General features: G+C 36.2%; 1 protein-coding gene across 1 annotated transcript in view; it reads left to right on the top strand.

The window, feature by feature from the left end:
* Positions 1-1,692: 1,692 nt before the first annotated feature.
* The window catches only part of LOC113232210 (fatty acyl-CoA reductase wat-like), a 59,262-nt gene continuing 33,577 nt past the window's right edge, over positions 1,693-27,377 (top strand). Inside the window, exon 1 of the mRNA XM_026466853.1 lies at positions 1,693-1,898. The gene's annotated coding sequence lies outside the window, so the exon portion shown is untranslated. The remainder of the gene's footprint in view (positions 1,899-27,377) is intronic.

The following is a 27,377-nucleotide window of genomic DNA, read 5'->3' as shown; positions in this document are numbered from 1 at the left end:
TCCCGCAACCCGTGTGCCGAAAATTTATCACGAACAAAATAAGAACAGGCGAAGAAAATTTGACACAGATCCTACTTCAACAAGCCCGATGGCGACTGATTCGGCAGAGGGCGGCGCGGTGAGTCGAACAAATAGTTGCAGTGCCACTCAGAGCTTTAAATCGGTAACTTATTACAAAGTCGAAATTTTTTTGTCCGAAATAACGTTAGTTCCAATTTTCATTACACCGAAAACCAAATTATAACGAAACAGTTGTTATATGTTGAATGTTTATCGCAAATACACGATTAGGTTCGGTTAAGTTAGGTTTAAAAGAAAAAACATTTTCCTCCCAAAATGTACTTTTTAGGTTATGAAATTTCGATCAAACGTTATTTTTGGAAAATGTTATTTCGGACTGAGGTAACCCTTTAAATAGCAAAGATCTAAGGGGCACTGCCAATGCGCCGGTCACCCTGAGACGTAAGTTGACAAATCCCAGGTGTCTTAAACTTCGCCAGCACGCCTATCCTTCAAAAACGAAACACGGTAAATCTCACTTAAATATATGAAATAGTTAAGGTGGCAGTACTTCCCTGGACGAACCTTTCGCAAGGAACTCTACTGCTACTAAAGTCGTATAAATAACCTCCAGTGTTCTTGTTTCATTACAGTTTTAAACTCGGTAAATCGCAAATTTTTAATATATCAACCAGAATTTTATTATAGAAGCTATCCGACAGCATTGTCAGTATAACTGTTATTTTTAAAGGTGCGACGTGTTAAAACGCAAGAAGTGTGACCACGCACTAAGAAGTCTTGGGCAAGATTTAATGTTTGGCAATTTCAAATAAGAATTAATCCATAATTCATCTTTGTTTGTGGAAACACAAGTTGTATACAATTTCACACTAACCTAACATTTAAATAAAAAAATAAAAACCACTAACACAAAACAGTGTACTATTCCAAAAAGCTTACAAACTTGTGGAGGATTTTTTTTAAAAAAGGAGAAGTGCTTCATTGACCTCCTTCTCACTTGATTGAAATTGATGATGAGGTCGACGATACCTAAATGATTCACTAAATACTACACCATTTCAGTGAGGAATTATGATCCAGTCGGACACAGACAAAGGCTTCAAACTTACAATTTTCTTCTTTATATATATATTTAACCGACCTCAAAAAAGGAGGATTTTTTCGATTCAACTGTTATTTGTGACATTTGTGAAGCGTCTACGACGTCATCATATTTTTTTTCTTAAAAATGAAAACAAGAATAAAAAAAAAAATAAGGTCAGCGTTATGAAGACCATTTTTTCCAAACAAACATCATTATGTATTACACAATGTACAAGCCTATAAAGTCAATAACATTGTTCCCACCAAAAAATGTATGCGTCGCGTCGCCCCTCTTCTTCTTTTTCTTGGAGGGGAATGTCCAGTGAATGCACTAACAATATAGCACCTTGTTCAACCAGATTTATTTCAACATTACAATAGGCATACCGTTTCAATCGCACTTGCCTTAAAAAAAAGGAAACAAAGTGTGACATTTTTGCCTAGTCTTTTTTGGCGGGAAGACAAAAAGAAAAAAGTTTATTAAATAAACGCATCGGATAACCTAAAAATCGCGAGAAATCTTTGCATAATAAACGATCGTCAACTGCCAGCGGCGATTTTTATGTAATATGCCGTAATAAAGCCTTATGTAATCATCATTTTGGCCTCATATTTTGGCTGGTTGCGATAGTCTAGTGACCGCCATGACTGCGAGTGTTCGCGCTCTTTCCAATTGAACTTTAGCGTTCTAAAACACAATTATTCTCTGTGTGTGCCAGTGTTCTTTTTTGTGCGTGTGACTTTTTGTTTTTTAATTTTTCCTCTTTTTTATTGGCGTTGGATTCCGAAAATAGGTAAGTTGTGCAATTAATTATTTACGTTTTAAAATGTGTTATATCATTATTACCTCGTTTAATTTATTCTATATTTCAACACTTTAGTGGGTTTTGTAAATATAAAGTGAAAGTTCTCTTAATTGATGTTTTTTACTATGTCACATATTGTCTGGAAAATAAAAACCAGGTCGGGCAAAGAAATGAAAATTTGCGGCATTATTAAACAAAAAGATAATACATTTGGATTTAGTATTATACGCAATTACTCCGATATTTGTCAATCGATTTCGATAATTCTTTTTTCGTTTGAAAAGGGAGCACCTCAGTAGAGGTCCCATTATAATTTGAAAAAATAGTCTACCTCTAAAAGCCCCAAATTAGAGGATCCGGTTTACCGGATTTCGCCTACTTTCTGTCACCCGATCTCAATAAAACTTGGCAAATAGGTGTAAATTTTCAAACTTTTTAGATCGATTATTTCTATTAAAAATACACAATGGAAAATGCGAAAATCATAAAGCAAATTATTTCTGCTTTGTACATTACACAACTTGAAAACCACTTTAAGCTAAATTGGACCCCATATGACGTGTAATTCGAGATTGCAACTACTACCTTTCTATACTTAACTACATCTGCCGCCAAGCAGTAATATTAGCATTACTGCGTCCCGGTTCTGAAGGGTAAGGGTGCTGGTGAAATTACAATTACAGGCACATGGGTCTTGTCAACTAATATCGTACCGTAATAAAGCTCTAAGTGGCACTTCAAATGTTATGGACTGGTATGCCGTTAGTTATTATTCTTTTAAAAATGCACCCTGAAACGTTACAAAGAACTATTTTCAAATGCACTTGATTATTTTCAGACTATACTTTTAAAATAGCTGTCAAAGGGAACAAAACTGGAATACAAAACAAATATCAAAATTTCAAATTTTATTTCTTACTAGCTGGTGCTCGCGGCTTCGTCTGTGTCGAATTATTACTTCGAATAGCCTACTTACTTGAGAAATTATTGGTTTGACATATAAACTTTCATCCCCTATTTCAAAGATTTATTTTTGAGAGAAAAGGTAGACTATGTCCTTCTCCTATGTCCCATATATCTCTACACCTTTCTTGGATTTGGTAACACCAGGTGCCCGCATTTAGTATCATAAAAAATAAAACAATAAGTGTGTCATGAGGTTGAAACGTGAAAAAATTATAAAGGCAGCATTTACATTATGTATAAAGATAAAACATACCTTCGGCACGTAGAAAAAAAAAACGCAACGTCCAGTAGAAATAAAGTCAAGTCATCTATTTCTTAAAATGATACGTGATTTACTCATAAACAAATATTGGAATTGGCCGAGTAGGTACATTTTTACCCAAACTTTAAAGAAATAATACACGTGGAGTCGATGATACCTCTCTCTGAAATTTCGGATTGTATTTACCTGCCTCCGTAGCCGAACCACTAACTAATACGTGACTAAGTGACAAATGGTCAAATAACCGTTTTAAAAAGCAAAAAATAGAGCACAAAATTCTCTTTTAAAATTAGTTAACGTGTTTAACTTATCGGAATTTATCCTATATCATTAAACAATTTCAATATACTAAAACTGAGTTATGGTTTTTTATGATATCCCAAAAAAATATTTTGTCACTTAATCACGATTTAGTTAGCAGATGGCATAATTCTCCTAATTTTGAATCATCTCAGTTGTGTGCCGATAAAATTGTCAATGGCTGGATTTTTTACGTTTGTTATTCAGCTAAAGCTAATAGTAGCTAGTCATCGAGCTACTATTCAACTGCACTTACAATTTTTTGGTATTCTACTCTTCAATGGCGAATCGACGACGGTGTTGTTTACTAATATTATATGTACTTAATTTGAAACTAAATTGCTCACTAAACGAGATAAAATTAAGCTATGTATAGTCGTTTCCATGATAATTTTAGTAAGACAATATCGGTCGTTAATGACGCCAGTGACGGAAAAGATGAGGAGTATATATTAGCGTGGTATGGACATGTCATGCGGAGGGAAGACTGTCATGTGACGAGAAGAGTGCTAGGTATGAATGTGGAGGGATATAAAAGAAAAGATGGATGGATTGTGTGAAAGATGACAGAATAAGAAAGGTGTGAGTATAAAAAATACAGTTGATAGGGGAGAATGGAAGAAAAATACATGTTGTGCCGACCCAATGTAGCGTGGGATAAGGGCAAGAAGAAGAAGAAGAAAGAAGAATATCGGTCGTTATTCCACTGACACTCTAATGAGGCTCAACTGCCATTGCAACTAGATGTTTTTTTTAATATCATGTGACGGGACGAACAAGTCGTGCACCTGATGGTAAGCTGGCAGACAGGCGTGTTGTCCATAACAGTTGCAGTGCCACTCGAGCTTTAAATTGCAAAGATCTGAGGGGCACTGCCACTGCGCCCGTTACCCTGAGACATAAGTTGACAAGTCCTATGTGCCTATAATTTCACCATCTAAACCAGCGTTCGTAGCGTCCGACCCCGGGGTCGATTTAAAGTAGCAACGGAACCCGAATGAGCCCAAATACGAGTATCGTGTGATCCCGCGACTGATCACTTGTCAAAAATAATTAAATTAGAGTTGGACGCAGTCCCGGGTTATGTTTTTCCTTGAAATTTTAATCAGTTTCAAAGCTAGTCTTTAAATTTGCAAAATGGTGACGGATTTTTGACTGTTGCTTATAGGACATTGCGTCTCTAGTATTTATGTTCACGGCCTTATAGCAACAAAATTTTAATCCGGGATCAGACAATACAAATTTGATGTCATCTCCCGATTTAATTATTTTTGACAAATAGGAAATGAAACTATTTTTCCGGATTTAAATCGTGTATATTTGTTTTAGTTTATTCCAATTTCTAGTAATAATTAATAATAAATTGAACTTAATAAAAATTCATTCAATAAAATAATTTGTAAAACTTAATATAGCGTAAATTGGAATGTTTTATTTGTAAAATTAAAAATAAGGTATTTAATTAATAACTATTGTAACTATAGTGAAAAAATAGGTTGGTTTGCATTAATATTAGACATAACTGGTTGAAGACTGTACCACCTCAGTCAACCGTGACCATGGGACCCGTAAAGGGCCCGAAACGTCGGTTTGTTTGAAAAAACAAATATTCGCGATTTAAATCCGGAAAAATAGTTTCATTTCCTATGTGTAACAATCGCGAAAACCTAAAAACTCGATATTTTTGACAAGTTGTCCCATGAACACACGATACTCGCATTTGGGCTCATCCGGGTTCCGTTGCAACTTTAAACAACTCCTTACTCACACATTTACGTCTGTCACCCGTCCCGTCACCCTGAGACATAAGTGACAAGTCACATCACCAGCTACGTTGGAGATTTTTGAATTTTAAACAAATGCTCTTTGAGTAACTTTTTAAACACGAAAGCATTTTTGATAGGTAGATAAGCATTTCGAAGCAGCATAGCGACAACTACATCGAAAAGCCGCTGTTTCATATCAAGGGCATACAAGGCAAGATACATGTTTAACATGCATGGACGAAAAATTTTGTTTGCGATGTCATGTCATGTAGATACGATAGTTGCTTGGTCTATAATATTCCAAATAACAAAGAAGCAAAATGCAATTCTCGATGGTCTTCCATTTTAAGAATTAAGAACCTCCAGAAGTCCTTCTTCTTAGTCTTTTTTACTCCATGCTCAGTACATCCTGTAGTTTATGTATCCGCCAGTCTTATACTAGTCTGACTCTTCTACGTCTAGTGACTTTCAATCAAGAAGTAATTGGACAAGGTCCCACGTTTCCACAATCTTCTAGGTTCGATTCTCGCTTCGCTCCATCTGTCATCATTATGACATCATCATCTATTCTCAGTTAGTTCTTTATAATACCGAGGTCCTATATGCCCTGTATAAAAAACGCACCACAAATTACGGTTATGTATAGAATTGTTGCTCAATTGTTAGATAATTCTATTTGTACAATATACACATGTTATGTGTACTTTGGCACCCTAATAACCTACTTTTATATCTAACCAACTTAAAAAATGTTTTCATATCGAAAAATAAGAAAGAAAATATCATGAAAAACTGTATATTGGAGATAATGGACGATAATTTCATATTTAATATTTAATTACCGATGAAATTTGACTCCGTTTGTTTTGTAATTAGATGTTTTGCTGTTTTACCCCACACCACCGAATGGAACAGCACGCCATTGTTAGAGATATTATCCTTATTACTATAAATGCAGAATATTTTTGGAATATACTGACACACGGGTCAGTTGTTGGCGCTGTCTATATTTCAGTGCAAACGAGACTTGATATTTATAAGTGATGTATCACTGATGAGGTACCAGGAATATATGGCCCTTATTTCGTCTCTATGTCTGGTTATATACTATATGCCGTCAAACTTACAAAATATGTTATGTATTTACTACATTAAGTATATCTTTGTAGACAGAAGCAATTTAAAGTGGTTATTTTTCGTCATATCGAAAATGGTGACCTTTATTTGATAATAAAATTAATCAATTCAATTAATCATTTTATCGTACATCGAAAGTGAAAAACAGGTCTTGGAGTATCGTAAGATGTAAGGGATCACTTTCGATATTTAATAAATGTGGCTACTTTCGATAGAGTTGAAAATGTAACTATTTTTTTCGGATCTAAATAACGTATATTTCTTTTTCAAACCAACCAACGTTTCGGGCTTTTTATAGGACCCGTGGTCATCACTCACTCGTCGGCATAAATAGTGAATAGTTCGACTCATCCGTAGAACAAAGGTCTATGTGCAAGACTACTTGTTCTCAGGACATAAGTACATTTCGTTCGTTCTTCTTCACTGTGGATGTCAGATCGACCGTTGTTCGATTTTATATTTCCGAAACGAAATAAGATATAAAAATTCTCAAAACACCTTTAGAAAGGCCTAAATTTAAATTAAATAACAAAATTAAGTATTTATCCTCTTTTCGCTGTATAATCACATCGGACTTTGTTCTTCGGATGGTCGATTTGTGATAGAGTATTAGGTTTTCGCAATTGCTATAGATTGGAAATGAAAAAATTTTTTTCGGATCCAAATAGCGTTATTGGTTTTTTTAAGCACATCAACGTCTTGGGCTCATTACTATGCATAATTGTGTGACTTTCGGAAATTAAACAAATTTTTCAGATCTCAATCGCATGTAGGTATTTGTTTTTAACAGCCCTTAAACTTTAACTTATTATTAATTATTACTTGAGGTAAATATAGTTGGCATGCATATTAGCCCCTGAGGTCGTAACAGCTAGCTACAGGTGAAGAATGAAAATCAGCCAATAATAATAATAATAATAATAGCGCACACACTCAACATAGCCGCACACACAGAGACAACCACAAATTACACCCAAACTCACGAGAGAAGTAAACGTAGGCCATTCAAATATTTCTCCCGGCACGGGATTCGAACCTGGGACCTCTGCGTGGCAGTCCGTAATGGTAATCGTTCGGCCACGGAGGCAGTTATAACAAGCAATGCTGAGTCTAACCTTTTTGTCCACACTCAATGGTATTTTCCTATGTTTTGTGGAGTAATAAATGTCTTTTTTATTTTTATTATTTATATAAAAATAAATCATAAATTTAAGTTGGAATCGACAAAAAATAGCGACCATTTTCGATGTTACATTTTCAGAATCACAATCTAAAAATACCTGTAAAAATTCAACAAAGATGGACACTGTACAAGAAATCACATTTTTCCTTTCACTAATTTTAAGAAACAAGTTTCTCTTCCTGATATACGCATTCTTTCACCATTAGGTTGTTCGCGATGACTACAGCCATACAAATTGGGAAATTCTTTGTCATACAAAGTCGAAAGTTTGATTTCTGAGAAGAGCTCTTCATAATCGTTGTAACTAAGTCAAAGAAATATGAAAATTTTTGGAAGACATGAAATTCTTAACCCGCATTCTACCTTTCACTCTATCATTAGAGGAAACCCGTGCCTGACTATGGGGTGTATTTCACAGATCAGTTACAATACCAGGGAGCCTACTTCCGTTCTAAGTTCGATATTAAATACGTGAATTACTGTCAAATACGTGATTACTCGACCAAGTTAAAAACCGCATGATGCGAATGACATTTCACACACATGATATTTCACATTGTCTTTTGAAATGGTTGGGTAACACTTATTTGATAGAAATTGTTGAAAACAGGACGGAAGCGGGAGTAGAAACCCATGTCTTCATGAATATAGTTATTTTTGATACAAGTGTGGAAAGTTAGTCATTATTCACGAGTCCAGCTACGAAATCCAGCTACAAAATAATTTAAAATAACTTTGCAGCTTATTGTACTTCATTAACTGCCTCCGTGGCCGAACGGTTACCATGACTGCCACGCAGAGGTCGCAGGTTCGATTCCCGGGCCGGGGGAAATATTTGTATGGCCTATATTTATTTCTCTCTTAAGTTTGGGTGTAATTTAGAGTTGTCTACGTGTGTGTCCATGGCACCCGCGACACTGGGTTTCCCTAGTGCGGAACTATGTTAAGTGTGTGCGTTTTTATTATTATTATTTGAAAGAAATATACAATAAGTTGCAAAAACCGCAAACGGGTGTCACGTAGCAATAGTTGAATATCTCTTTGTTCGAGTCGGTTAACTGCCGTCAATGTTATTGCTTTTTTTGCTTCGTCGAAAAATCCAAGCGGTGACCGCGCAACCCATTTCACTAACCTTGTAAGGCGGCGTGTGACCTGCATATTGGCGGTTAGAATTGTTTAACTGCGGACTTGTTCCTTTTGCGTTTTTTTGAATATAATATCAAATGACGGGATTTATTGCAAATGGCGCTACTGCAAAAAAAGTCGTTAAAAACCAAAAACAAAGGTCTGTAATGAGCGTATAGAAAAACTCGTAAGATCTGCTGGTTAGTTTCATAACTCAGGAAGAGCGTGAATGCTGAAGGCGCTGGTTCGACTCCAGCCGGATCGACGGAATTTTTATTAATGTTCGATCTTGATATCAATAATTATAACAAACTAGTGGGTTTATTTCACAAAAAATAATTGAACGTCGTGATAAAATATCGTGATATTTAATAAACTTAACAATACAAGAACGCAGAACTTAGTAGCACAAAGACTCCTTGTGAAAGAGTTAGAACCAATTAATAATAAACACATAATATTATTTTAGGCCATGGGAGAATGTAAAATAGATATTTAAAGTAATAATAATAGCGCACACACTCAAAGCCCCGCACTAGGGAAACCCTGAGTCGCGATGTTGGTGCAAATATTTCTTCCGGCCCGGGTATAGAACCTTTGCGTGGCAGTCATGGTAACCGTTCGGCCGCGGAGGCTGTTAATTATTGCGTCGTTACCTATTTCTGCCGCCAAGCAGTAATGTCAACATTACTGCGTTCCGGTTTTGAAGGGTAGTGGGTAGTAGTCGAACGTGGGACCGCCGCATTCCACGTTCACTGTATTAACCACTGAGTCACGTGAGGTCGTCACCAATGAAATGATAATAATATTGATAAATATAAAAAATTACATAGTCCCAACTCACAGTAGCGCAACAATGAGATTTCACCGCCGTCGTCGCTTGTGCGCGCGCGCATTTCGCAAGTTACAATCGTTTGCGAATCGCATTCTTCTTGCGTTTGAGTTTGCATTCATATTCAGTGTGTCACATTCACATTGTTCCACATTGCGAAAAAAATCGCATCATAATTTGGTTAGTTCGTACGAATCTAGGAAATTCTCAAAAATTTAAGCTTTTTGCGTGTTCTGTTCACTGATTGTGATGACTTTGGTAGCTCAGCCGTTAGCACACTAGATGTTAGATGATGTGGTCCTGAGTTCTAATAGCGAAATATAACTTTCAGCGCGTTTGCCCCCTGCATCCGATTCGTATTAATTCCGAATCCGAAACCATACAAATCTAGAAAACTCGGACCCACTTGGGATGTCGCTGTGCATTAAGTCCCATTCGAATCCGAGAACATACGAATATCGCTTCTACACGTAGGTATAAAATGATCCCTGTGACATTTCGGACGGTTATTTCTCGGATTCGGAACACAGGGTCCACACTCGATCTTCGTCCGACATCCGTCCGAAACAATTACTGTCAAATAAGTAATATTCGACAAAATTAAAAGACAAGTATCAAAATTCAGATTCATAGATTCAGATTCATTTATTTCTCAAATATAACATTACAGTATAAATTGCACTACATGTCAAAGTATAAGAAATTATATTGAGATCGTCAGACAAAAAGGAAAATTATAAGAAAAGCACACAATAATTAGAAAATTAACATTTCATATATAATATTGTTGTCATTAAATTATATATCAAATATCATTCTCCATCAAGGATCGTCATAAGTTGATAACAATTATACAAAAGTATGTTAATGCGGTAAAAATTAGAATAAAAATAGAAAATACTGAATTCGTTACAATTTAAAGTCCATAAATTCTTTTACGGAGTATATAGGATTTTTCAAGAAAAGGTCTTTCAGCCGGCGCCCAAATATTTCGTCAGACGGTTCAAGTCTGAGAGTAACGGGTAAGTATGTAGTATGAAGCTGCAAGCTGAAGTAGTATGTAGTATGGGCAAGTATGAAGCTTCATTCGCATCACGCGACTTTTCATTTGGTCAAGTATTGCTTATTTGGCAGTAACTGTTTCGGACGGATGTCGGACGGAGGTCGAGAGTAGACCCCTTGGTGCGAATCGGATGTAGTGCACAAACGCTCCAAGTTTCTTTTATAATATCCATGACAGTTGCAGTAAATCGCAAAGACCTGACGGGCACTGCTATTACGCCCGTCACCCTGAGATATAACTGCCGTTCGCTAAAAACGCGCCTGACAATTTTTTTTGAGATATTATAAAAAAACCTTAACCCCGTTTTAGAATATAGAAATTGTTCAATTATGCATCGTCAGAGTAAGTTCCTATAAGCCGAACACGTTAACTAATTTTTACTGTTTTTTAAAGATAATTTTGTGCTCTATTGTTTGCTATTTAACAAGTCCCCCGTAATTTCACCAGCGCCATTACCCTTCAAAACAGAAACGCAGAATACTCACATTACTGCTTGGCGGCAGAAATAGCTAAGGTGGCAGTACTTCCTTGGACGAATTATTTCAGAGAGAACTCCCTTGCTACCAAAAGTACCTATTATTCCCTTTTAAATAAATAATAATAGTTTGCCCATATATAGTACCACTGTTGAGCATCCTCTCACTATGGGAGAGAGTTCCTCACAATGTTTGCCTTGACAGGAAAGCTCATGGTACATTTCAAATTAAATTTCGAACATTTTAAATAAGCACCACAACAAAAAACATTTTACGATAATTAATTCGTATAAACGAATTGTAAAAATATAAATATAAGTATGTGTTTTTTTTAAATAAGCACTTAGTGCAATAAGTTGTGGTGTATTAAAGTAACGCAATAAATAACAACACGTATAATAATGTAACAAAATAAATTGCAATGGGTGTAACAATGTGATGTAATAAAATACAATAGATGTAATAATGTAACATACTTTGTGCTGTTTCTCTATTCAAGGTGACGTGTAAATTATTTTCTGAATAATTTAATTGAATTAACAGTCTGTCTGATGCCGTGGCCCAACGGTTAGCATGCTGTTCTGCCTCTGTGCTGAGAGAAATATTTGTATGGCCTACAAATTATTTCTCTCGTGAGTTTGGATGTAATTTGTTGTGTATTTGTGTGTCCATAGCACCACAGGGTTTCCCCAATGCGGGGCTTTGAGTGTGTGTGTTGTTATTATTATTTTAAATATCTATTTTACATTCTCCCATGGCCTAAAGTAATATTATTATTATTATTAATTGGCGCAGTGGAATTTTCGGGAAAGATATGCCTGAAATCCCCACTAAGGGAACTGTCAGGGTGATTTTGGTAATAATACGTTTTAATAATAATAATAAACCATTTATGTGAGGCCATAGCCCATAAGATAATGGTGTTGGTTACAAAAGAAAACCTTAACACTATGTTAGTATGATTGCAATGAATTTTGAAATATTGATAGAAAAAAATAAAATATAAAAAATTTGGAAAACGCACAATTATTACTTAATTTCATCAGTTGTGATTTTTACTCAAAACTTTAAATTGTAGAATTATTGACTTACAATTATATGGACGTCGGGTCCGCGCTAAAAAGTGTCCGAACTTATAGGGCGTTAAAATCGTATACAGAGCGTCATTCACGCTTTAGTCTTCGTTTGTTCGACTGACAGCGAAGCAAGCAAAATTAGACGGTACTGCGATGACATTACAATTTAAATTCAACGTTTTAGCTTTTTCATATTCCTTTACATGTCACTACGTTTAAATACGTTGACTTAGGACATTTTTTTCGTGGTTTGTGTATTAGACCCGTCGTCCATTTATTTGTAACTCAATGTGTAGAATCAAAACGATGGGCAAACATCTTCAGGATGCCATTGCCACTGTCACGCACTCGCTTTAGCAGAGACACTTTCTTCGCCTAATGGCATAAAAGACCTGTTCGCTCTTCAGCTAACATGCAGTGACATGCCACTACAATGAGGCAAAGTAGTAAAAATCTGAATTGGTAGGACGCTTGCCACGCATACTGAGGGACATGTTTGACCACCATGATATTAATTTTTTTTTGTGAAATTACTTCACTAGTTTGTTATAATTAATACAAAGATCGAACACAGAAAAAATTCCCTCGGTCCGGCTGGATTCGAACCAACGTCTTCCAGCAAACCGTGATATGCGCAATGCCAACTAAACCACGGAACGAACTGGCAGACCTTACGAATTTTTCTATGTGCGATTTATGTATTTTAGTTTTCAACGACTTTTTTGAGGTAGCGCCATTCGTGAGAAATCTATATCTCCTCTCAGCCAGCTACCTTTACAGCTACTAGTAGCTAATTACAGATGTCGCTTTAATAATTTAATTTTTAACCGACTTCAAAAAAGCGATGTACGTAGGAAACTGACGGGTTTTTATAAGAGCTCGGGGCTTATAATTGACGAAAATTGAAAAATTACATATTTAATATTTAATTACCAATGAGATGTGATTCCGTTTGTTTTGTAGTTAGGTATTTTGCTGTTTTTCCCACACCACCGAGTGGAACATCCCCGCATTGTTAGAGATATTATCTTCATTACAATAAATATTGGTATTTATATTTTTGGAATATTTCAGCGAAAACGAGAGTTGGTATTTAAAAGATCACTTACAATGCCCATTTGCCTCATGAGTTGCCGGGGATGGATAACCCTCATTTCGTCTCTATTTCTGGTTATATACTCGATAATTACGTGTTCTAAACAATACTCTAGGGAATCTCCCAGGTTATATGCATTAAGAAAATTAACATAAAAGAATGTTGTTACGTAGTTAGCAATTTGAATGGGAAGATGCTTTATTTCGCTAATTGTGTTAGAACATATTAGTTAAGTATTCGGCTAATTAGATTGACCTTGTTTTTTGCACTTTGCACTGTAAACAAACACCGTCACAAGTAGCAACAATAAACGAGTGGTTTTCTTTATTATTGTTATTATTATATCTATTTTAAACTCTCGCGTCTTCCAAGGCATGAAAGATTTATTATTATAGCGCATTTAAAACCAAATCGTCGTTCGCCGTACCGTATTAGAGATAACAAGTTGTTCTGAAATATTGTCGTAACTCAAAATTGAGAAAACATGATTTGAAATTACTGAATGAAAGCCATAAATTTATTTTTCACCTCACTAGCTCGGTAAGGCTTCCTTTCTCATTAGAAATCTGGGAAAAGGTTTCTAAAATTCGAACTCGAAGATGGACTGTGCACCTAACTTTTTCTTTCGATGAAAAAAAAATTGTGACACGTTCAACTATATTACTTATTTATATAATGTAAATCCATTATTTTATTTTATTCTTATTACTGTCGACATTAAAATTGACAATGATAACTAATTGTCTTTATTAAATTATTTTAATTCGTCGTAGAACTGATTATACCAAAATAAAAGTACAAGCAAGAATAAAAATTGGTGAGGTGTATTTTCAGAACGCATCCGAAGACAGACTTTTCTTCTAATTAAAAAAACTGATGTTTTATTCAACTGTTTTTCTTTCATCTACCATTTTCCTCGCTATAGTAAGGTGAAAAGTTGTGTGTTTCGCTCGGCAGCAAAGTTGTTCCTCGTCTCGTGCATTGAAACCTTCGCTACACTCTGGAATCTATTTTTGATCTATGATTCCATCTTAGCTTCATTAGATTTCATTACACGCGTCAAACAACAACTTTGCAGCCTTGCATAACAAATAACTATTATTAGATCCATCCCCTAATTTTGCCACCCTTAGAGCGGTTGCATATAATAATAATAATAATAACGTACACACTCAACATAGCCCTGCACTAGGGAAACCCTGTGTCGCGGGTGCCATGGACACACACACATACACAACCACAAATTACACCCAAACTCACGAGAGAAATAAATGTAGGTCATACAAATATTTCGCCCGGCCCGGGAATCGAACCTGGGACCTCGGCGTGGCAGTCCGGCATGGTAACCGTTCGGCCACAGAGGCAGTTCAATATGGTATGGTATATGCTTTAAGCAGCGATGCAAACGCAATGCAAGCGCGCGACTGCGATTGCATCGCTACACTTGGGATTTTAAGGGTCGTATTCTAGAACTCTATTCAGTGCTTAAGTCAGGATTGCACTGGCAACACAAGCACTGGAAATACTATAATGTCAGGGACTTGAGTATGATTTCGAGTGCTTTAAACCATACTCAAATTCTGACTTGAGCATTGAGTAGAGTTCTAGAATACGACCCTTGTTGTTGCAAATTCTGACTTGAGCATTGAGTAGAGTTCTAGAATACGACCAGGCGGTTGCATCAATGCAATCGCGCGCTTATATCGATGCAGTCGAGCGTTTGCATCACTGCGTGAAGTGGCCGTGTGTAACCACTCTTAGAGGTGGAACATTTTCTTTAAACTTGAACGTGACCACTACGGAGGTAGGTACCCCCTTTCCAAAAAAAAGAATCATCGAAATAGGTTCACAAATGTCAGAATAATCGTGCAATTAAATAATATGTATTATTTAATTATTTGCTAAAATATATTACAACAAAAAAAAAACAAAGAAAATACTTTCGATCTCACTGGACTCGAGCCAGCGCCGGTTTTTTTTATTACATTAAGTGACGGAACGAACACTTCATGCGCCTGATGGTAAGCTGCACGCCTGTCCATTCAGAGCTTTAAATTGCAAAGAGCTGAGGGGCACTGCCACTGCGTCGTGCCCATCACCCTGAGACGTAAATTGACAAGTCCCATGTGCCTGTAATTTCACCAGCACCCTTACCCTTCAAAACCGGAACACCCGGGGCCACTGCTCTTATAGAGCTACAGCTATCAATATTAATAACAAACCAGTGGAGTATTATAGATATTCAGCATTCGGGAAACACAGATATCGGCAGTAGGTACCTATGTTTTCAGAAGTAGCTTTCCAGAAACACATATCGACCAGTGTATTGTAAATTATAGCTTTCGGGAAACTCACATACCGGAAGTCTTCTAAAATGAATCTTTCAGACACAGAACAATAAATATAGTAGAAGTCGTTAATCAGCGTCTGACGGCTACCAACTTTAGGTCTCGAAAGCCCTACTTGAGATCAGTACGCTATTTTCGCTTTGTGTGATATGGTTGTATCATATTTTCGTGCAAATTCTCTAGAATCCTAAAAATGCGTTATTGTGCTGTTTTGGAGTGCAAAAATAATAGCCACACCAAAAATATTCCCCGTATATTGACTTACAATTATATGGACGTCGGGTCCGCGCTAAAAACTGTCCGAACTTATAGGGCGTTAAAATCGTATACAGAGCGTCATTCACGCTCTAGTCTTCGTTTGTTCGACTGACAGCGAAGCAAGCAAAATTAGACGGTACTGCGATGACATTACAATTTAAATTCAACGTTTTAGCTTTTTCATATTCCTTGACATGTCACTACGTTTAAATAGGTTGACTTGGGACATTTCTTTCGTGGTTTTTGTTTTAGACCCGTCGTCCATTTATTTGTAAGTCAATGTCCCTGTAGTATTATTTCATATCATGAGTAAGTCTTATTTTAACAAATTTTCTGTTTATCGAATTGATTCAGATGTTAATCATTCGTCGTAGTCCAGTTACTGGCCGCAAGATGACAGCACGTTGAATAAAATTTCAACATAAAATCGAAGACGTCGTAACTTGCAATAAAGGTATATTGAACTTTAAGCAATATAGTCGTGAAATCTTTTTAAACTTGAATTTAGACCAATCATTATCAAGATTTCATAGTGTTTATCAATTGCTTGTGAGCGTTTTGGCGACTTTTTTTTTCAAGAAACACAGATATCGGCACTGTATTCTAAATTTTAGCTTTCGGGAAACACAGACAGCATATCATATCGTACATCGGCAACGCATTTAATTCCTTTTAAGTAGGCATGACAAAGGATATAATGAACATAATAGAATCAGTCCTTTTTTTCAATATGTACTGACATGCAGCTACACCAACAATGCATGGCAGAGGTGTTAGATAAAACCATTATTGACGGACAACATTGTCCACGTATGTAACATCCGTATGCGATATTTCTTATGCAAGTACGAGTGCTTTAATAATTGTGTATTATAGTATAGAGCATTATAATAACATCTTTATGGCTTTTGCATTATTGGTATAGCTATTTACCATATTTACTCAGTTCATGGACACTTTAGGTTCATAAGTATCATTATTCACCTTTATGACAAGTAAACAAATTCATTCTTGTTTACTTGTGAAATGCATGAAGAACGAGGTTAAATGACATTTGTTTTATTAACACTCAGTCATACTTCATGCTATGCAAACCGTGACATCTTTAAACTGCAAATTTGAACGCAGTTTTATTGACTTAGGGTATTTTTTTTAACGAGGATCTTTTAATGTTGCCATATATTTTGCGAAGTCAATTCGCCCAATTTTGTATAATGCCCAGTTGGTCAAATATTTATTTACAAATATTCATTTGTATTATAATGATAATAAACAGGCTAAGGATACTATTAACAAAAAAATAATTAAAAAGATACAAAAATATTTAAAAAAACTTTAGAATTTATTTTGTGTTTCTTTTGTTTTTTTCTTGCTTAAGTGAAGGTGAGCTAAAAGGTTCGGGAACCTATGATTGTAGACCATGGTGTTCAGTCCAGGAACTACCTTCGGCTTTACAGGGTTAAACGGCAGTACCAAACCGGGGACACAACCTACGACCTTATACTTACAAGGCTAAACAAATATTTAAGGTTACCCCACATAAAATTATTTACCTACATTATTTTATTTTATTTCGTCTTGACCGACTTCGGCGTGAATTCAACGTGCAAGGTTATTTCTGTTGATCTCTCTCGTTACAACCTCTATCGTGAAAAGTGGGGTCAGGAAGTTGGAGGCCGTTGTCTGATCAACCTGCTTATCTGCCGTGTCAAACCAATACACTGTAAAGTCACTTAAGTACAGTGTTTTGATTTAACAGTGCTCATATGATTTCTCTAGGCAGGAGCCCTTCATCTGATTTTACATTGAATTAATAGATTGTCTGGGAAATCCAAGGGCCGGCAGCTACCTTGCCCCGCACGCATTAGCATAAAGGGGGTGCGCTGTCAGCATCTTGGGCACCTTGCCGCGGGGACCCAATTTTAATTCATATAAGTAAAAAATCCTAGTTTTACTTTCTAGTATTTAAGCTTTAATTGTGTTTTCTACCTTACCTGTATATCACCAAAATAAAAATAGAGTTTTAAAATTTTGAAAATATCACATTTTAATAAATTATGTATTGGTCATAAGAATAACGAATAATGAATAATAACGTATACACTCAACATAGCCCCGCACTAGGGAAACCCTGTATCGCGTGTTCCATTCACACACACAAAGACAACCACAAATTACACCCAAAGTCGTGAGAGAAATAAATATAGGCCATACAAATATTTATCCCGGCCCGGGAATCGAACTCTGGACCTCTGCGTGGCCATCAAGCATGGTAACCGTTCGGCCACCAATGCAGTTGATCCTAGTCACCATCAAAATCTTAAGTCATAATTATCTTGTCAAGGTACAAAATGTCGATGATTTATTGTAATTATTAACTCTCTTAATTGTGTGAAAAACCCTTTTACATTCAAAATAAAGTGAAAAAAAAACTCTCGTAAGTAAACCCACACATGCTTCGTTCACATCGGGGGTGGCATTCCACACTACATTAATAATAATAATTAACACTCCTAGCCCCGCACTAGGGAAAGCCTGTATCGCGGGTGCCACTCACGAAATAAATAAATGTAGGCCACACAAATATTGGCAGCTAAGGTTTTAAACAAGTTAGCCTATAAAGATACTTGATAGAATCAATCATGACATGATTTAATTCATTACATTACATTAAATCGTTGCCGCACATTTTTTTATTTTATTTATTTAGCTCAGGCCACATGTCCCATATGATATATACCTTGAGGACTAACATATATACAATATAATAAAAAACTATTTCTAACTAATCTACACTAATTGCTCTTGTCGGCGGCGTGTAGCGCAATCTGGTGTCAAGTAATCGGCCGCGGAACCGCCGATATAAGACACCCTTCGGCCAAAATTCTTTCTTCATGAAGGTCGACAGATGTTCGGTCGGTACTCTCACCACAAACGAATTGAATTTCACGTTGTGGCAGGACTCCAACCGCTCAACCCTCAGGGTGTAGAAGGTTTTAAATCTGATGTACTCCACTATCTCATCAGACTTCGTGGAGTAATTCAACCGCGACAGGTACAGAAGCGTCGTCGGTGTGGCCGTTCGGTCCTGTCGGTGTTGTGCTACACTTGTTACGACTTTGTCTTCTTCTTCTCCACTTTTGTGAAGTCGTCCTCGTCATTGTGCTTCCCAACATGTTACAAGGAAACAGATTCCATAGTAGAAGCCGTGGTAGCCATTGACTTACAAATAAATGGACGACGGGTCTAATACAAAAACCACGAAAAAAATGTCCCAAGTCAAACCTATTTAAACGTAGTGACATGTCAAGGAATATGAAAAAGCTAAAACGTTGAATTTAAATTGTAATGTCATCGCAATACTGTGTAATTTTGCTTGCTTCGCTGTCAGTCGAACAAACGAAGACTAAAGCGCGAATGACGCTCTGTATACGAGTTTAACGCCCTATACAACATGGCGTCCTATGGCCTAATCCCTCGATTATGATGATCTGATGGGGAGTGAGTAATTCAAAGTCAATGTCAAATCATCTTTATTTTATAGGTGAGCAAATTAAGAAAGACCAATGAGGAAGTGTTAGGAATAATGAATGAAAGGAGAAGCTTAATAAAGACAATAGAGAACCGAAGGGGGAAAATGTTTGGTCATCTGATGCGTCACGACAGTTTTCTTGGAAACATAATAGAAGGGAAGATCGAAGGTAAGAGAGACAGAGAAAGACCGAGACGAAGTTATTTAGATCAGATATAAGAAAAAGTTAACGTCGCGTCGTATGAGGAAATCAAGGCTAAAGCGCTAAACAGAGGTGATAGGCAATTACTCCACCGACAAGAGCCTAGCTCTTAAATAAGAAGAAGAAGAGAGAAGCAAATACATCTGAAATCGTTATATCGGGTAAACTCTACTGCTCATGCGTAAGGCAGAATCCCCTGACAAGAATGAACTAGAAACTAACTGTAAATATACATTTGAATACATTTAACATTTATAATGTTTATTACAAACATCGAACATTTTACATAGACTATGGAATATATTGGTACTTACTTGGTACTTGGTGTAACGGGCTAGTATCCGCAACTCGATGTCAAGGCGCCTATTTTGCGTGTGGAATATATTATATATATACTCCGCTGCACTTACCGTAGAAGAATTATGAAAGAATTTGGAGTTGGATTGGGAATATAATAGTGTCACAGGTACGTTTTGGGCGGGAATTGGGGGATAAGGGAGAAAAACGTGAACACAGAGAATGAGAAAGCTGGGGGTGATTTAGAATGAATTTTATGAAGAAAGCAAAGATCATTTGTCCGATCCGAAAACGCAAAAGTTGTATAGTAATTTTTAAACCTTGCAAATGGCAATTTTTGAATATTAACCGAAATCTTACATTAGAGTGGATTCTACCTCATCTCGAATTAAATTTTTTCCCGTACCAATACGGTTGATTTAATATTAATAAAAGTATTAATTTAGTATTTTATTACTATTAATAATATTCATACATGTCAGAAGGGGTACGAGAGAAAGAGTAAGAGAAGACCGTAAGATGCGACTGAGACTGGTGCTATGACACACGAAACAATCTTTGAGGCAGCCTTACCCTTCAGAACCGGAACACAGCTCACATGGTGGCAGAAATAATCAAATCAAATGAAAACTCATTTATTTCAGACAGATACAGTTCATAATCTTATAATAGTTACACAATTATGTATGAAGTCCAATCAGGATCTACCAATTTTAATCTCATGCAATGAAGCATGTTCGGGCACTCAACCCACAACGTTAAGAACGTCATTTGAGCTGCCACGCATGCGGCTTAGCAACAAAGCAGCTCTCTTTCTAAGAATACCATGAAAGCCATCCGTGTCAGCTTCTGCGAACATGCCTGATGCACTGCAGTACCGCGGCAACCCCAGCGACACTCTAAACGCGTTGTTGTACTGAATGCGCAGGGCGTTCACTGTCTTCTGCGAACAGTTGTCCCACAGATTACACGTATAAAAGGCTTGGCAGAATGCTTTGAAAATATTTATTTATTACATATTGCTTGCAGTGAAACGCAATAGCGACACTTAAAGTTAAATGAACAAACAATATTAAGTAAATTACAAAAATGAATAAAAAAAAATTATAAATTCAATACCATAAACAATAAATTTAAAATAAATAAATAAATAACGCACACACTCAACGTAGCCGCGCACTAGGGAAACCCTGTGTAGCGGGTGCCATGGACACACACATAGACAACCACAAATTACACCCAAACTCACGAGAGAAGTAAATGTAAGCCATACAAACGTTTCTCCCGGCCCGGGAATCGAACCTGGGACATCTGCGTGGCAGTCCGGCATGGTAACCGTTCGGCCACAGAGGCAGTTTAAATAAAGTAAATTATTACAGATTAACATTAATGAAAAAATAGATAAAATCCATTTGTTATTACATTTTAAACTAGCCCATAATACCTATTACTTAATACTTCTGTCTCCGGTCAAGGACTCCAGATAGCGTTCTGCGGAAAACATGAATTTTGATTCTGAGCATGCAAAAAGGTCTAACGAGGAGTCAAAGTTTTAGATACTTAAGTGCTCGGGGCAGAGGGGCCATCTCATTCACTCACTACATCGTGTGATAGGCAACGCAAATAACCTCATTCTATGAAGTCGCACCAGGTTTGTACTGGCTAACAAAAAGCCTACCTTGGACAACAAAAATGGGTTGCATATTATTCCCCATACCAGACAAAACATGTAAGTTACAAGAGCCAGATTGCGTCTCACTTCTAGCATTCTATAATTTACCATTCCTAAAATAAATGTTATGGGTTAAAAGTATCACTCATACAGGTACTGTACACCGTGCAAGTCTGCGAGTCAACCTATTAATTCTAAAAGCCAACGCCCGGCGCTCTCTCTCAACGTCCTCGTTGTCCGTAAGGTTCTCCGATACCCAGTGGCCCAGACACTTTAAATATAATACGGCAGTTCTCAGCTTCCCTGAATTAACACTTTCACAAGGAACACTACCTGCTTTTAAAAAAAAAACAAAAGCATACTTTACATTATAATGTTACTTTATTCGGGGCTATATAATTACATGCAACTGTATGACAACTATCTACACTTTTAATGATGGAGGAACTGTATCGAACGAAACAATGTTCAAGGTCCGGTGAAGAAAGCAACTCATGCCTCGTTCACATGTAGGTCAATGGTCGTACGTAACTTAAGTCGCAAGCAGCAAGTCAAGTTGTACAAACGGGCGGGCCTTCACGTTGGTTTATTTTATTTTTGTTTATTGATACAGTACAGATATCAGATACAACATAATACAATAAGTAATAAGTACCAGAATCTAGGCTTCGACTACCTATTTACAGCCTTTGGAGTCGAAACGCTTGGCCTATGGGATCCCGGTGCCCTTCATCTGTAAACATTTCTGGAAAAACCCAATGGCTGCTACCTTGCCCAACGCGTTAGCATAGCCGTACAAAAGTATATTATGAAAATAAAATAGGTTGATTACATAATATAAAAACAAATAAAGAGCACTATGAAACTAACACTAAATTACAACTTACTCCTAATACACAGCATTCCATAATAAAATAATTATTACAAAAAGCGGAAATGTATATAAAAAACTAACAAAACATTAAACTATGTCTAAAGGGGATTTCTGCCTTACGTTTGATATTAAGTAGTTTATTTATGTTATAAATACATAAAACTTTTACTGTATTTTAATTAGCGGATTTTAAAAAATACCTTAAGAATAGAACTAAAAGACCTGTTTGGCAGTGCCGATGCAACCGCCAACTTGAGACATAAATTGACAAGTCTGTGTCTGTAGTTTCACCAGCACCTTTATTCTTCAAAACTTACTTACCTACTTACTTCCCTAGCTAACGAGATTTTCACAAGGAGCTCTGATGCTACCAAAATCGTTCTAAATTCACGACAATGTTTTTTATTCAGGGCTTAGTTGACAAAAAAATGTGAAGGCATCATAGACTACGAATGTACGTGGTTGATACTTGTTAAACGAAGTCGTCGCACTGCATAATGTATACCCACACTAAGTCGTCATACACTGTGACATAATATAACACTCTCTCTGAATACGTTATTACATCTTTGATCTCATTCCTTTATAGCTACTGTTACGTTTGTAAATCACAGTTTGTGATGGAACATTTTTTTTATTGATCCTAAAAATAGATTAGTACCAAGATAGGAAAAAAATTAAAGGACGGTCCTGCGTCCCAATTTTGATTCAAATTGGAATCGACCCGATCGGGTAGTCTCGAAATCAGATGGGTTTCTAAGCGAGAAGATGAACCTGGTTCCTACTATATCTTTCTAAATTGTGAGTTAAATCATCTATTGTTCCGATTAGAAATGTCAAAAGTTTCCTATCGGCCAGTTGTGAATCGCAATTATGCTCCTCGACTCGGAAAAGTCGCAGGGGAGGCAATCAATATCAAGCTGCTGAAGTACGTTCTATACTTACTACACTCCCGTAGACAATTTGAGCCACCTTGCAATCATCGATATCCATACCCTTCAAAACCGGAACGCAGTTATACTTGGCGGCAGAAATAGGAGTAAGGTAGCTGTATTTCCCTTGACGAACACACAAGGAGCTCTAATGCTAAAAAAAGGGAAGCGAAGTTGCCAAGGAGTTGTATTGCTTCTTGGCAACTTCGATCCGGCTGGATTCGAACCGACATCTTCTAGCAAATCGTGCCAGACGCTATGCCAACTAAGCTTCAAGCATAACAAATTAGTGGAGTAATTTCACAAAAAATAATTGAATATCATGGTGGTCAAACATCCTAACATTCAATAAAAACACTTAATTACAGTGAATAGGGATATATCTAGCCAGGTCTGGTAAAGGTACCTAACGGGGTGAAGAAACACTTTCATATATTTCTTATAGATGGCACTACGGGTCAAAAGTCGTTAAAAAACTAGATACAACGATCCGACAAATAAGCACATAGAAAGATTCGTGAGGTCCGCTGGTTCGTTCCGTTGCTTAGTTGGCATAGTGTCTAGCACGGTTTGCTAGAAGACGTCGGTTCGAATTGAAGAATTTTTCTAAGTGTTTGATCTTTGTATTAATCATTACAACACTATATTTGTAGGTAAAAAAAATGCGGAGCTTAAGTCAGAACTTTTAATCAGAGTGACAACATTATAAATAAAAAGTATTAAAGAAACATACAAAACTTACAGCCTGTAATAATAGATTACTAACTTACTACATTTGGCTGGAATATCTTCTATTTTTAACCGACTTCAAATAAAGGAGGAGGTTCTCAATTCGACTGTATGTTTTTTTTTCTTTTTTTTTGTATGTATGTTACGCGATAACTCCGGTATTTGTGAACCTATTTTCATTTTTCTTTTTTTGTTGGAAAGAAGGTACCTCCATAGTGGTCCCATTTAATTTTGAAGAAAATCATCAACCTCTAAGGGTGGCTGTTCATGTAGATTCATTTTTATAAATAGCGCCTGAATTTTATTATAAGGGGCAATTATTTTAATGGTTGATTTTGCTATTCTCCAATTCAAGGCGTTTTAGGTGCTTCTATTTTAATTTTATCACTACAATTCTGATCCTGCCGGCAGAGAAGATCCAATTTTATATAAATATTTAATTCATTTTTTGGTCACCCAGAAGTTATATTTTAAATCTTCCAAAGTTTGGTATAATTTCTCATATTATTTCTCAAGAAAGTTGAAAAAATATACTTTTGAATGTTTAGTAATAATTTATGCAATAATAGCAATTGGTTTATTAGGATTTGTAGTTTGAGCTCATCATTTACTGTAGGCATGGATATTGATACCCAAACTTATTTCACATCGACTACTATAATTATTGCCTTGATTTTGAAACATCTTGGAAACATTAGCGGCGCGCGGCACTACTATGTTTTCCTTTACCATTAGTATTGTTTGTAAATATTCACAAATGTTTGTAACTTAGAAATTAAATTCATAAGTAAGTGCCCCCTTAGGGACTTGAACCGTTGAACTCTAAATGGAGAAGCAACCAACCGTTCTCCCTCCAGTAGGACAGCCGTCGTTGTTTGTCTCAACATTGGCTAAAAAGGACTTTTTGGTCAAAGTCAGATAATCTTTATTTCATAGGTAAGCAAATTACACTTGAAATAGTCGTATTGATTAAACTCTACTGCTCTTTCGTGAGGCAGATTCCCATTAGACGAATGAGCAAGAAACTCTAGGGGGTTGCTCTTTGTAAATATACCTATATTTGAATACATTTATCATACAATATTGAATTTAAACAACTTATAGAGATTACATACAAGACATAAACGGATTTTGTCATCCAAGTAATACGCAGAAGCTGTATGATGATAACATTTAGTATAAAGTTTTTGTTTCACAATAGTTTTAAACCTCGCAAATGGCAAATTTTAACTATCAATCGGAATCTTATTAAAGACGACTGTCAAGAACACCTAGTTTATTTTTATTCCTCGTATTAATGTTATGTCTGTCACTATTTTTCATAAAAAAATTAATATTTTTCTTCACATAAATTACATTTTCATAAATGTACTGTGACTTTAGTGTAAGAATGTTAATCTCTTTAAACCTATCTCTCAAAGACAATCTGGGGCCCAGATTGTAAATTGCCCTAACCGCTCGTTTCTGCAGGACAAAGATTCTATTCATATCGGCGGAATTACCCAAAAGTAAAATACCGTATGTCATTAAAGTGTGAAAGTAGCTGAAGTCAATCCAGCTGTTCCGACGTCTGAAAGTTAAGTTCATCTGCGATGAGATCATATTCTCTTGGCACCTGCAACACCTATCAACTTGTTTGTGTTATTATTGATGTCATTGCTTACCAGTAATTCTAGTAATTTATTTAGGGTTAGTTTCTGTTTAGTCATGTCACAGATAAGTTAATGGCGATCTTAGACTCTGACTCGGGACAGATGGAGTCAAGATATTGAAACACAGGCCCAAACCAATGACAATGTATATATAATAGTAAATCAGTACGTCGCGGTGTCGTTATCGTTGCGTGCTGGCCTCACTTTCTTCAGTGAAACTCACAGTACAGTTACACGACATCCTTTATTATTATTCTGTATTGGCAGTAAGTCTTGTTCGTACAACAAACATATTTATAATACGTCAGATAGACGACCTTAAATAGTGACCACATTAATCGGCACGGACTCGCGGAATTAAGTCTGTTTATGTGAATTTACGTCCGTGACGTATAAAATACGCGCGTTTGGCTTCGTTTCGGTCAACGCAACAACTGGACGGCAACGAATCTGTTCCCTGCGAATTTCCGATCGCGTCCGTACGGCCCTGACAACAACGACACATAAACAGAAGTATCGATATGCAAAACGTGTTCGGCTTTAACAAATTCTATGTCAATAAGTGTGATGACTGCAGTAAAATTTACCTCATCAGTCGACCAAAATAACTGCAGGTTATGCAGCGCACAAATTTATTTATTGGATTAAAAAAATAATTAATTGAACAAACTCCTCTTTTTAAAAATTTCATAACTCTGACCTCTACTAAATGTTTTTTAAACGTCTTACTGTGCAATCGGTGGTAGCTCAGTAATCGAATGTTTGGTTCTCAATTAAGAATGCGGCAGTTCCAATCCTTGAGGCGGTTAGCACCTATGCCTTTAACACGTTCAGTCTCTCATATAAAGGCGGAAATATTTTTTTGTGTGTGAAATATTGTTGATTTTGTCTTTTACTTTCACTTAAAAAGTTTTAAAAAAATCAGGGCTTGGATCTACAGGTTCCAACTAAAATATTTGACATTGAAGTAGGGTGGTGGCGCCAGTGACTGACTAGCACTTTTTTAAATACATCTTTTTTAAATTCAATTGTAATAAGATTTAGGACAAACTTTTCTATCGTAGTAATACATTTCTTGTTGTAAGTGTTAAATATTGGGATTTCTTTATTGATGAGTGTCGATTACTGGTTAGTCAATTAGTGGATTTTTTGTGTTCATTAGGTACTGGAGACTTAGGGAAATTCTAGTTAGACTTTATTAGTAATAATTACAATAACTTTTAATAGAGCATAATCTTTCTTGAGGATTATACTGTCAAGTAAACTAATCACTATGGATATAATATGTGTAAAACAAAAGTTATTTCAAAGAAGGATGGCGACATCCCGTGTATTTACGGGCAACAAAGGGTATTTTTGAAGGGTTTTTGACGACGTGCATTTAAGGAGACCTATCAATATTTGTGATTCATTATCAAAGCATCAAAAAAGCTAATTGAGTACAGAGTAGAAGCTGGGGTTATAAAGTTGATTAGGGGTATGTTTATAACATTGTCCTGTATTTCGCTTTTTTTATTTCGTTTGGTCATTAGCAAAAAACAACAAGTTTTCAGTTTGTTTCCAAAAATAATAAAGAACTTCCCGAATATTCCCAAATCTGCCAAACTTTGTCACATTTAATGTAATTTAACATAATCTGCAGCAATGAAAATGAATAAAAATTAAATCTGCCCCAATGGCAAAAATCTG

The sequence above is a fragment of the Hyposmocoma kahamanoa genome, unplaced genomic scaffold, assembly GCF_003589595.1.
Source record: "Hyposmocoma kahamanoa isolate Upper Pololo Valley unplaced genomic scaffold, ASM358959v1 67, whole genome shotgun sequence".
In the NCBI taxonomy this organism is placed as follows: Eukaryota; Metazoa; Arthropoda; class Insecta; order Lepidoptera; family Cosmopterigidae; genus Hyposmocoma; species Hyposmocoma kahamanoa.
The sequence above is the reverse complement of the archived record's forward strand: the minus strand, read 5'-3'. Positions and strand labels throughout refer to the sequence as shown.